Source organism: Zalophus californianus, chromosome 2 (assembly GCF_009762305.2).
Source record: "Zalophus californianus isolate mZalCal1 chromosome 2, mZalCal1.pri.v2, whole genome shotgun sequence".
NCBI classification, from domain to species: domain Eukaryota; kingdom Metazoa; phylum Chordata; class Mammalia; order Carnivora; family Otariidae; genus Zalophus; species Zalophus californianus.
The window spans coordinates 110,915,900-110,929,642 of record NC_045596.1 but is presented as its reverse complement, the minus strand read 5'-3'; positions in this window follow the sequence as shown (position 1 = coordinate 110,929,642).

The following is a 13,743-nucleotide window of genomic DNA, read 5'->3' as shown; positions in this document are numbered from 1 at the left end:
TGATGTCAATTGATGTGGATACACAAAACTTTTCTGAATTTCACTCTATTACAATATATTCCTTAACTTATAAGAAGAAAAGTATACTTAGAATATAAGTATGGCTATCATACAGAGATAGTAGTAAGCATAAGAAATATTTTATCATCTAGATTTATGTATTTTTAAGTTAAAAACTACCACAGGTCTTATTTTTATTATCAGGGGTAGAATTTAGCATTGGTGATTTCTAAGATCATTTACTGCTCTGTATCTTATTATTTTCTGACCAGATTGAACATGGATCTCTTCTAATACAGGCAGGTCTCTCTTCTAGTAACATTCCGGATGGGCACAGCTATCCCACTGCCTGCTCCCCATTAGCACCTTTAATTATTCTAATTTTGTGGTAGAGACTCTCAGTTTTTCCATAATACCCATTCTTACATTCTCTATTGGACAGAGAACCCTCAAAAATTATCCAGAACAAGGAGCCCTGCAGCTAAAGGTGGTCACGTGACCATGCTCTAGTGAGTGAGAAATAAGCAGAATTGTGTGTGTAATTTAGAAAGAGTTCTTGTAGTGAGGCACTACCTTTTCTTTTCAATCTCCTCCTTTTTTTAAAAATCCTTCCTTCATGTTACTTTTTATGTAAGAGATATGAGAGCAAATGTTCCAGGAGTCTTGAATGGTGGGTAAAATCATCTATGATCTCACAATTTTGGGGGTCAAGAGTTTAGGCATGGTTTAGGCTGTATCTCTGCTCAGCGTCACACAGGCCATAAATAAAGGTGTCAGCTGGGACTGTGGTCCGCTCTTGAGCTCAAGATCTTCTTCTAAGCCCATGTGGTTGTTGGCAAAATTCAGTTCAAAATTTCAGTTGCAGGACTGAGACACTCAGCTCCTGACAGCTGCCCGTCCTTCCCTGCTCTGTGCCCTTCACTACAACCTGGAAATTTGCTTTTTGAGGCCAAAAAGAAAATGTCTCTGCTACTTCAAGTCTCTAATTTAGGGAAAGCCCGAAATTTCTTTTAAAGGGCTCACCTAATTAAGTCTGGCCTCCCAAGGATAAGTTTCTTTTTACTCTTAACTCAAAGTCAACTGATTAGGAACCTAACTATCCGCAAATCTGCAAAATCCCTTTATATATTCCATAGTTTATGGGTTAGAAAAATGTTACAATTTCTGTCTACACAAGAGGATTATTTGCCTGTGTAGAGTAGGGGGTAAGATTCTTAGGGGTCACATTTGAATTCTGCCTACCAAACTGACGATTTTGTGAAACCACAAAGTAAATTATGAAAATAATCCTGAACTGCTGAAACGTGGCTTTTTTCTACACAAAAAAGAAATTTATATCTTACTTAAGATATACTTACTTATAACTTACTTATCCTATTTGTGTTTTGAACATTTACAGTCAAAGTTAATTCTAATGAATACAGCAGCTATTCTCCCACCCTTTATGACAGAGAAAAGATAACAACACCAAACAGCTTTGTCTCCCCATCTTCTGGCCCTCCCTACCCTGTTCATCTTGAGTTCTTCTGCCTGTGACTTTGTTAGCTCTTTGTTGGATAACCCATCTGAGTTAGCTAATTCACATGTAGATTTTTTTTCTCTTGACTATGGAACTAATTACTATTTTGGAATTAGCTTCATAAAATATTTTATAATTTGTTCTACCTTGGCTCTAAGTCATGAAAAATTGGCATTTTGTCAAAAATACTTGGGAGAAAATATTTACATTACATTTTCCCTGTTCCCACTCCAGTTTGTTTTTTCTCGCTTTAGTTCCCATCTAGTTCCCCAATCTACACAAGATTATTGGCCACAATATATGTAAAGCATGCGTTTAGATTGTTTGGGGAGAAGGGGGTTCTAGTTCATCTCTTCTTTCAATACTTCCAGAATGATACACTGTTTAATTCACAAAAAAGTAAAATGAAAATAAGCATTATAGGAGATAGGATAAAGCTGAAATTTCTTAACCTTCTAGAAGTGTCTTGCATACCTTTCTTCTGTTCATGGTGGAAAAAGATAGGCAGTCAGTCTTCCTATTTCTTCTACCCCATTGCCTCTGCTGGGACCTTCGGAAGATACTTTTTTTTAAAGATTTTATTTATTCATTTGAGAGAGAAAGAGAGATTGGGCGTGGACGTGGGGTGGGGTCATCCCAGGACTCTGAGATCATGACCTGAGCCAAAGGCAGACGTTTAACTGACTGAGCCACCCAGGCACCCCAAAAAGATACTTTTTTTGACTCCCTCAGTTTAAATAGAAACTTAACTGTGAACTCAATTTTCAGATATTTCAGGATCTGCCAATATGCACACTATCTCTGAGAAATCCTCATTCATGAACTTGAGTTTTCCTGAAAGTCACAGTTTATAAACAGACATTAGCTTTAAATTTGAAAGTGTGGATAAAAATATATAGTTAAGACAAACACACAGCCTGATATGTATATACACATCATTCTGTTGTTTCTATAGCCTTCACAAGTTCCCAAATTTTGATAGCAACATTCCCAGGAAAGGGTCTAATGTATCCCATCCCATTTCCTCATAAGTGAATTGTATACATACATTTTGATGGAAAGAATAAAGAATTACGTTGTGGGAAAATTTCAAAAATTGCTCCTACCTCCTCCCCCCGCCCTCCGACACACACACAGACTCCTTGAAAGGAAACTTGAAACAATGTTTTTGGAAAATGATGTTTAAGATAATAAAAAATGTTCACTTGGAGTTTAGAAACCAAGAGAAAATTGAACTCCTCAATGAATTCATGTCAGATGAGCTCTGAATCTATCTAAAATAATAATTCCAGTACTAGTAAAATTTCCATAAATTTGTATTCAGAGTTTTCTCCATCTTCAGTTAGCTTATACGAACATCAGATTCAAGTCTATTTCAAATTTTTCTTTAATATACTGACTAGCTAAATTTAAATAGCATTTAAAAGATAAGGCAAAATCCAGGAAAGTGAAATGATGTAAAATCTAGAGTGCATGGATTTCGTACTTCTTTCAACTTTAAAATATATTTAGGAATTCTGTAATTTTCTAATAACTTTCTCGGACCTATAAAATTGAAGGCATGTAGGCATTTACGTTCTATTCAACTACTACATATATATTATCTATGAATCTATTAGAGTAACCTCATACATACATTGACCAACTATATCAATCAGGGTTCCAATTAAGAAAGCAGGATCACTATAAAAATTGCTGCTATAAACATCAGGATGCACGTATCCCTTCAGAGCCCTACATTTGTATCTTTGGGGTAAATACCCAGTAGTGCAATTGCTGGGTCATATGGTAGCTCTATTTTCAACTTTTGGAGGAACCTCCATACTGTTTTCCAGAGCGGCTGCACCAGCTTGCATTCCCACCAACAGTGTAGGAGGGTTCCCCTTTCTCCGCATCCCTGCCAACATCTGTCGTTTCCTGACTTGAAATTTTAGCCATTTTAACTGATGTGAGGTGGTATCTCACTGAGGTTTTTGATTTGGATTTCCCTGATGCCGAGTGATGTTGAGCACTTTTTCATGTGTCTGTTGTCCATTTGGATGTCTTCTTTGGAAAAATGTCTGTTCATGTCTTCTGCCCATTTCTTGATTGGATCATTTATTCTTTGGGTGTTGAGTTTAATAAGTTCTTTATAGATTTTGGATACTAGCCCTTTATCTGATATGTCATTTGCAAATATCTTCTCCCATTCTGTCGGTTGTCTTTTGGTTTTGTGGACTGTTTCTTTTGCTGTGCAAAAGCTTTTTATCCTGATGAGGTCCCAATAGTTCATTTTTGCCTTTTTTCCCTTGCCTTTGGTGATGTTTCTAGGAAGAACTTGCTGCGGCTGAGGTTAAAGAGGTTGCTATCGACAGAAGAATGGATAAAAAAGGTGTGGTATATATATACAATGGAATGTTAAGCAGCCATCAAAAGGAATGAAATATTGCCATTTGCAACAACATGGATGGAACTGGCGGGTATTATGCTGAGTGAAATAAGTCAATCAGAGAAAGACATGTATCATATGATCTCACTGATATGAGGAATTCTTAATCTCAGGAAACAAACTGAGGGTTGCTGGAGTGGTGGGGGTGGGGGGGATGGGGTGGCTGGGTGATAGACATTGGGGAGGGTATGTGCTATGGTGAGTGCTGTGAATTGTGTAAGACTGTTGAATCACAGACCTGTACCTCTGAAACAAATAATACATTACATGTTAAAAAAAAAAAAAGATGAAGGGGGGGAATCAGAGAGGGAGACGAACCATGACAGATTATGGACTCTGAGAAACAAACTGAGGGTTCTAGAGGGAAGGGTATTAAAGAGGGCACGTATTGCATGGAACACTGTGTGTTATATGCAAACAATAAATCATGGAACACTACATCAAAAACTAATGATGTGATGTATGGTGATTAACATAATAAAAAAATAAAAAATAAATTAAAAAAAAGAAAGCAGGATCACATTAGGTATTAGAAAATCAGGAACTTACTATATAAATTAGGTCTTACACGATTGTTGGAGACCTGAAGAATTAAAGGGTTAGAGGGATCAGAAAAAAAGTCACTAAATAGCCCTGATATTGATGAAAATATCAGAACTCACAGAAAGCTACTAGAGTGGAACCACAAGTTGGGCAAGGTAGACGTCTGTGAATGGTTGGTGGCTCTGTATCATTCCTGTCTCTGTGAGTTGACCCCTAAGCATCTAGTAGTTCAGCAGGGCCAGAAATTGATGATGAGAGCTGGTCATGGAGCAAAATAAGAACAAGCTGCAACTCTGCACCTGTCCCTCACTGCCTAAAATAAGGACAGTGTCCACAGTGCAGTGATTTTCGTTTCATCTTCTCCCCAGTCTCACGCAAATGTCTCTGTGTCCAATCCTTACTTGGAACTATTGACAAGAAAGGAAAATCTTGGAAGTATCGTGTATTTAAATTGACATGATAAAAAAAATCACCCACTCTCCCTGTAGCTGCCACATTTCAGGGTGAAAGCTGCCTTGATTTCAACTGGATGAATTATGACCATTTGGAAATCAGTTTCTCTGACTCTCTGATTGGACAGATGAGGAAACAGAGTGCCTGGGAGCATAAGTTAATTTCCCAACGACACACAGAGTTAATGCTTAAACAAATTCATTATTGGGCGCCTGGGTGGCTCAGTTGTTAAGCATCTCCCTTCGGCTCAGGTCATGATCCCAGGGTCCTGGGATCGAGTCCCACATCGGGCTCCTTGCTCGGCGGGAAGCCTGCTTCTCCCTTTTCCACTCTCCCTGCTTGTGTTCCCTCTCTCGCTGTCTCTCTCTCTCTGTTAAAAAATAAATAAAATCTTAAGAAAAATAAAAAATAAACAAATTCATTATTTTAACTGCCAATCCAAGGTCTTTCCATTTCTACATGACAATGATAACTTTCCTCACTTAGGAACAGGACTCTAGATTACATTCAGTGTCATTATAAAACTGGTGGAGAAAAAGACGGTAGTAAATAAGGTATTTTGCAGATTATGTAGAGCTAACGTCTGTGTAAATTTCCCTATTAACTACTCTGTCTTCTAGAAGACAATGTAAAATACCCTCTTTTCTTCTGTCAAGCTTCCATTTATAACAGACCATTACTAGAAATTTATTTTAAATCATTTTAAGGTATCTCATCATTTTATATTATCCTTGTCCATATTGTACTGTATGAATTATGAAGGATTAATGCATCTTTATTTTGAGTGACCAGCCATGCCCGATGGTTTTAACTATGAAGTCATTCTTTTCCCCTGGTATAAGGATAAATTTACATTATAATTAACAGCCAAAGAATTCCTTTTTATGCTATATAATGATCCCTTCCTTTAGTTTTGCTTTTCAGACAGTACATAATAAAATCACAGGGGAAAAATCTTTATTTTTAATAGTCACATTTATGTATTTAATGAACATTATTGAATTTTTCAAGTACTTATTGGAATAGGAGAGAAATATTTGTGCACTATTATTTTATTTTAGTCTAAAAGAATGCAGTGTTTGGCTGATGCTGGAATGTTAATAATTAGCACCTCTATTAGAAGTCAGCTCCTGGTTTCCAGCAGCATTATGCTGGGAAGCTATGTTTCCCAAGTGAATGAGAATTATACAGTTTTATTAAAGAAGAGCCTTTCCTTTGAATACAATTTTAAGAAAATCTTCAAAGGAACAAATTTAAAGCCTCAAATCAGAGCACAGCACTAATTAGTGTGTAACAATGATTTAGGCAGAGAGCACCAGGCCTTGTTAATTTTCCAGGCCCATTCTGTAGTCTCTTTGCTGTATATTTCTTTTGATGAGTCAATTTCATCTAGGTGCAGCTTTTTATATTTTAACGACTGTCATAACACTTCTAAAGTTTTAGAAAATGGTACATACTGATGCTGAAATCTGGCAATTATCTTCTAACTCTGCATTCCAACAACTAATTTTATGGCTCAGGTTAAAATGCTTAATTCAGTTTCAAGTATTTTGCATTTATAATATTGCTTTAAGTGACATGTCTCTGAATAAAATAATGTAACTACCTATTTGTTTGTGTAGCCTTCATACTTAGAAATAAAAATGTGCATCAACCATCAATTATAAATCAAGTTATTTAAGATTCAAAGGTGTCAAGAACATAAGTTCCCTTGATCACTTTTCATCTTGCAATGTCTTTTAGGAATTACAAAAGTTAAAATATCAGCTTCTTAATTTGAAAATGCTATGTACTACAAATGATTTATCAGAATAAATTGTTTTCTTCATTTAGTAAATAGTGAGGTATTGATCTGAGAATGTCATGGGAAATTAGAAAACAGTAACACCAAAGTGCCATATAACTATGATTTATGACTTCAGCAACATGAAGTGGGAATTGATTACTATTGAAGTCAATACCAAGATTCATTGACTCAGATATTCACAGTGACTAAGGCTAAATTGGGAATCAATGTTTATATCAAGAAAACATATATATTTCTATGGATAAAAATATGCCGCTATATCCTGCCATCCTGTTATCACCTATTATGAGAATTCAATCTCTGTAGCATGATAGATATTTTACAATTTAAAAACTATCCAATGTCACCTCTCTTAGTCTGCATCATTAATGATGGAGTACTAGATTATTTCAGTCAAAAACTGGTATTTGTATCAAATAGAAATGAATCATAACTACAGTCCCCTTCAGAATTATTGAAGGATCCAAAATACCTTATACAGTACCCTGAAGAAGACATCATCACAAAAACCACAGCACCAAGCTAGAGAGGATTATGCTCCATGAAATAAGTCAGTCAGAGAAAGACAAATACTATATGATTTCCCTCATATGTGGAATTTAAGATACAAACAGATGAAAATTGCGGGGGAAAGGAGAGGCAAACCAGGAAACAGACTTAACTATAGAGAACAAACTGAAGGTTGTCAGGGGGGAGGTGGGTGGGGGGACGGGTTAAATGGGTGATAGATATCAAGGAGAGCACTTGTGATGAGCACAGGGTGTTATATGTAAGTGACGAATCTCTAATTTCTATACCTGAAACTAATATTACACTGCCTGTTAACTAACTGGAATTTAAATAAAAATTTGAAAAAAAAATACACAAGAAGAAAGCAGAGAGGGAGACAAACTATAAGAGACTCTTAATCTCAGGAACAAACTGAGGGTTGCTGGAGTGACACTGGGGAGGGTATGTGCTATGGTGAACACTGTGAACTGTGTAAGACTGATGAATCACAGACCTGTACCCCTGAAACAAATAATACATTACATGTTAATAAAAAAATAAATAAATAAACACAACAACAGTTCAAACAGATGTCCACCTGGCTTACAAAAAAGGTTTAGATGAAGGACTCTATTACTAAATAAGTGAAGAAGATGTTACTGAAGGAGTTAAGCACTAAAGACTTATAGGGCAGACACGTTAGCAAAGAAATATAATTTATACTAATTTTAACAATTATATTAATTTATAGTCCACATACCTAATATGTTCAATTAAAATTTTAAACAATTCCAGCCTTCTTTGTAATGCTTCCCAACCCCCTTTTTGCCCAATTTCCTTGCTATTTCATTTTTTTTATTTCATTTGTGATTATTTCCCCTTTAAGTTGGATCAATCTAATCCTCTTATGGAATGGTCACGTGACTTACAGATAAACCATGCTTTTTTTGTGTTTTTTTAAAGATTTTATTTATTTATTTCAGAAAGAGAGAATGAGAGACAGAGAGCATGAGAGGGAAGAGGGTCAGAGGGAGAAGCAGACTCCCCGCTGAGCAGGGAGCCCGATGCGGGACTAGATCCCGGGACTGCAGTATCATGACCTGAGCCGAAGGCAGTCGCTTAACCAACTGAGCCACCCAGGCGCCTATAGAGCGTATTTTTAAACTATAGCTGGATTCGAATACTTTATAAAATATTTATTGAGCACTTGTTATGGCCAAGGCTGATAAATAAGACACTCAGAACACATGAGGACATTACATCCAGTGTATTAGTAACAAGCGCAGCAGCAGCTACCACACAGAATCCACAGTGTTTAATGAGGATGCTTCAGGAACTACCAGGGATAGGAGAGAGGCAGCAAGGATACAGCTGAGTAATAAGTGTTCATGATACTCCTGGCTTTCGTCAACAGTGTACTACTTTAAAGAGAAATGTAAAAACAACAGCTTGCGATAAAATAATGGTGGTCTACAATGTTATTCCAAAATAATGATCAGTATGTTTTCACATATAAATGATTCTTAAACTTATATATATAGGGTCCTCAAAAAACTACTTGAATTATTGACAAGAAATGCATTAAGACTGTGGTTTATTCTTCTTCATATCAAAATGCAAAACATGAATAGAACTGAAGGGGTAGGAAAAATATTAGAAAAATAGACTCTAAGTAAAATCTGTTGTGTTAGAGTTGTCCAGAGAAATAGAACCAACAGGGTGTGTTTGCGTGTGTGTGTGTGTGTGTGTGTGTATGTGTGTGTGTATGTAATCTAGCAAAAGAGAATGAGGGAAGGACAGAGAGATTTTAAAGAATCAGCTCATGTGATTACAAGGCGTGGCAAGTCCAAAATCCAATGGGGTAGGACAGCGGACCGGAGACTCAGGGAAGAGTTCCAATTCAAGTCCAAAGGCAGTTTGCTGTCAGGATTCCTTCTTGCTAATGTGGAGATGTCAGTCTTTTTCTATTAAAGCCTTCAGCTGATTGGGTGTGATCCACTACATTACGGAGGGCAATCTATTTTACTCAAAGTCCACTGATTTAAATATTGTTCCTATCCAAAAAATACTCTTACAGAAACATCTGAAATAATGTTTGACCAAATATCTGGGAACCATAATCTAGCCAAGTTAACACATAAAATTAACCATAAAAGTTGTGGCTGAAAACATAAAAACAATAATAATAAAAGTAAAATGTGTTTTCTTTTCTTATTAAATTCATTATATTTCAATTGTTTTCATATGGCTAAAATATGAATTAAATCAATTAGATTTAGCCCAATAGTAAGAAATAGAGAATAAAAGCAGAGCAGCACCAAAGTAGGTGTGCCTTATGCAGAGGCAATAAATATACCATAAAATATTTAATATCACTAGTTTCTATTTAAAAAGAAACTTAAAAAGTATTAACTGAATTTTTTCATGATTTTATTCTGTTTAATAGAATGCAGCTTTAAATATAAAATGTTAAAGTGTTTTAATTAATGTAGTTTTAATTCCATAATTAAAAATCCAACACTTTAACCAGTTGATTCTGGAAGGTGACACACGAACTCATTATTAAGGCCACATGTCCAAGACACAATCGTTAATCCAAATAGTCATAAAGACCACCTATGAAATATCAGGTACTCCTTTAGGTACTAGGGAGAGGTGCCGAACAATGCAGATCCAGAAGCTGCCCTCATCAGAAACATAGGCAGTTAACAAATAACACACCACCGTTTTTTAATTACAATTGTGGTAAGTAGCAGCACAGAAAGTATACACTGAATGGGTCAAACCGATTTAGTTAGTTTAGGGACAACTCCAAACCTGTGTATGTCCATTATGTATTCCACAAGAGGATGCAATTTGTGCCTTCGAAATGCCCCCTTCCAAATTCTTACTGTGCTGAAAGAGAAAAGAGTTTGTTTTAGGCTTTTCCAGGGGCCAGAAAACTAAAGTAGTTGTGTTATCAGGATAAGCTATAGACCAGTAAAAACACAAATCCATATAGCATTTAAACTTTTTTGATATTTTGGTAAAATTAGAGGCAAAAGATAGGAATAAGAAAAGCCACTTTTAGGGATTGCTGGAGTAAGAATATACTGGAGGAAAGAATATGAGAAGGAGCAAAGCAGTGTTAGTGAGTTATTTTCTTCCTAGCCTAAAATGTAAAGAATATTTTTGTGGGGTGGCATATAGGCACGTTTTGTGCAAAACACTCTGGTAATCATTAGAATGGTTATGTTTGCAAATACTGCATCCCAAATAAAGACAACACAATGAAATTACGAAACTGAAATTCAAGTCTTTTTCTGACCAGTTCATTTACCTTTAGTTATTAAAGCTTCTTTCCTAGACATGAAACTAAGCAAGTTATTTGAGTTACAGTGCAGTTTATCAATAGTTAGTTCAAGACTCCATGGCAAGTCACATAAACTCTAGGAAATTTCTCAAAATCCAATACTATTAATCAGTGTAATAAAGAACAATTTCTCAAGCAAAGAGTAGAACAAAGCAAAGCAACGTAAAACAAAAACAACTTCTACTTGATAAATAATAAATGGATAAACAAAGGATAAATGGATGGATGGATAGGTAGGCGTGTAAGTGAGTAGGTGGAAATGCTCATGATTTTCATTCATTAACAATGAGGTACTGAGCTATCTTGGTCCCCCACATTTTACCTGGCAGTCCCTTAAATGATTTCTACTGCGTTGTCATATCATACTCCCATCACTTTCCATTATTCATTCCTAAAGTTCTGCTGCCTTACTTCTCTTTTACCCTGAGAGTGAATGAAGTCCTAGTCATGTTCTTTTCTATCCTTAAGGAAGGGTAAGAGGACAAAACAGCAAACTGAGGTCTGCCTGTGGGAAAATCAAGTTAGAAGGATCAGCACAGCAAGTTGGAGATGTTCCTATGAGCTCCCATTTGGAGTTTTTGGGAGCACCAGGTTATTTTTAACTCATTCTCACTCAACCTTTGAAGTAAAAAGTACTCCTCAGTTACTGCAAAAGCTGCAATCTACTTCAGCTGTGGGCAGTATCTTTATTTTTTTTGTGCAAGGGTAGTGACTCTTAGTATAGGAATTCCAAAAACACTTCAAGGCGTGTTTATTGGTAAAAATCACGGAGTAGAAAAGCACTACCCTCTTGTCCACTGATGCTACATTCTGTGAATGGAAACGTTCATCATTTCTACTTCAGAACCAGAATTCCAATGTACAGCGTGAGACAACGGATAATAATGTTATTTAACTCCCGGTTGCTTATTACGAAATAAAACTACTGGTAAAATAAATGTTATTAGCCAGGATGAAGAAAAAAAACATTGTGAGTCTGAAATGATAGAACAAATCAGAAGAACTGGAACCACAGTGCACTTACAATTACTTTTGTGAAACTATATAGATCATTATAAATAGTATTGTTACCTGCACAGAAGTCTGTAGCATTGCCAGTAAATTTGCTCCCTTTTCAGTTCGAATTAACGAAATTGGAGACTTAGGGATAACTGATGGTATATTTACACTAATATATGTCAGAAAATGTGTAGGATAACATTATGTATCAATGGAACGTACAAACCCATAAGTAACCTCATTATATTTCTTAGAGAACACTTGGCAGGGCAGAGAAACTTTCAATATACTTTGAACGTAGAGGGAGGAACAAGAATTACATGAAGCAATTGTCCCTCTCACCCAAGTGTTTGAGTTGCGAGAATCCTTGGAGAAGAACTCTCTAAAATCCAATACAAATTTAGACTCTAAACTGTAGCACAATATGTCATTGTAAATTATTTAAAACTTTGAGTGAATTCAGTGCAGTGTGCATTCACAACTGTCTTTATAAATAACATGTTTTTTCTTCATGTACTGAATTATAAAAGCCATAACCAGTTCATCATGAACAACCCCGTCCTTCTTTCTGACATATTATTCAGCTATATTATTTTGGAAAGATCAACTTACATATCGCCCAGAAATATTCAGACCCTGGAGATGATATTAGTGAGAAAACATTTCATTAGCAAATTCTGCCCACTCGGTTGCAGACATTCTACTCTCAACATGTTAAAACTTGTTCACATCAGAATATATTCTCGTCTTTCCTAAAACAACACTTCTTCCACAGTTTTCCCAAAGCGTTCAGATTGTTGACCTGGAAATGCTCCTCAACATAAGATTCTTAGACAGCAAAGAAATTCTATATTTGGGTCCTGGCCATGCTTCAAGGGTTTCTATTAATTAGGTTAGATGATTAGTTTAGGAATAGCCTATGGAAAAAAACACAAGCCTAGAAAATTGTCTTGATTTTGAACTTTTTTCATTGGGCCCTAGTTCTGAAAAGTTGTTGTTTTGTAGAGAAGATAAATGCTTCAACCTGTTGTCTGATGTATGAACTTTGAATGTTAGCCAGGCGCTAAAGCTCATAACGAAGCAAGTGACCTTTTCATTCTTCCGTGATAGCTGCGTGGCATCCCAGATCTCCAGGAAGAATGTTTGGGACACAGGGTTGTATTGAATCACCTTGCTTACCACGTGTCAGCATGTGACTGGTTTGGGCAAAGCAGCAACCCCCCCCTTTTTTTTTTCTCAAATCCAATCAGCTGATCAGTGAAACGTAGATCTATGTTGCAAAGTGATTCATATTGCTAGTAAAACTGAGATGAGTTCAGTAAAATGGAAATTCATACTGATCTCAATTATATGGCACCTCACTTACATGGTTGCATTTGTATGAATCACCTAGATGACATAAATAATGCATATGACCTGTGCATTTTCAGACTTCATAATTATTCCTGGAAGACACTTTCTATTAATAGCATTATAATCATATGATCATTATAGTTGCATACTTTATAGTGTTTCCTGTTTTTTCTCAAAGCAGACTTACTGAGTGATTTGCTGCCATTGTTTAAGTCTTTGTTAAACTTTTCAACATTTAAAACATGACATATAACAAACTTTCACTTTACTAAGAAATGTTTTTCCCTCAAACTTCTAACCTTATTTTCCTGCAATTTTAAAACATGGTAGCAGTGTATACTTAAGATAATGATAATATGTTATCAAGTATATACCTTGGTTACGGTTATCTTTGATTGAATGATTCAGTCTAATCATTTTTCTAAATTAAAAACTGAAACATGTAATCTAAGATCAATAAAGATAATTCAAATTTAATTTTGTGGTCACTGAATTATATTCAAGCCTTGCCTATAGTGTTAAATTAGAAAGTTATCTAATGGAGCCTTTCAGACTGACATTAACTGTAGTAAATATATATTTTATGTTTCTATCACTTCTTTAGTAATGAAAACCCCAGTGTAAGTAGACAAGTCTTATTATTGCTAAGAAATGAAAATTTATATCATAGCATGGCAAATGATCATTTACTCTTTGGACTATTTACTAGTGACACATATTCTATATTTTCATACGACAAGGTGATTATTTGTATGATGTATGGGAATAATTTGATAACAATTTGGGATTTGTTACAGAGT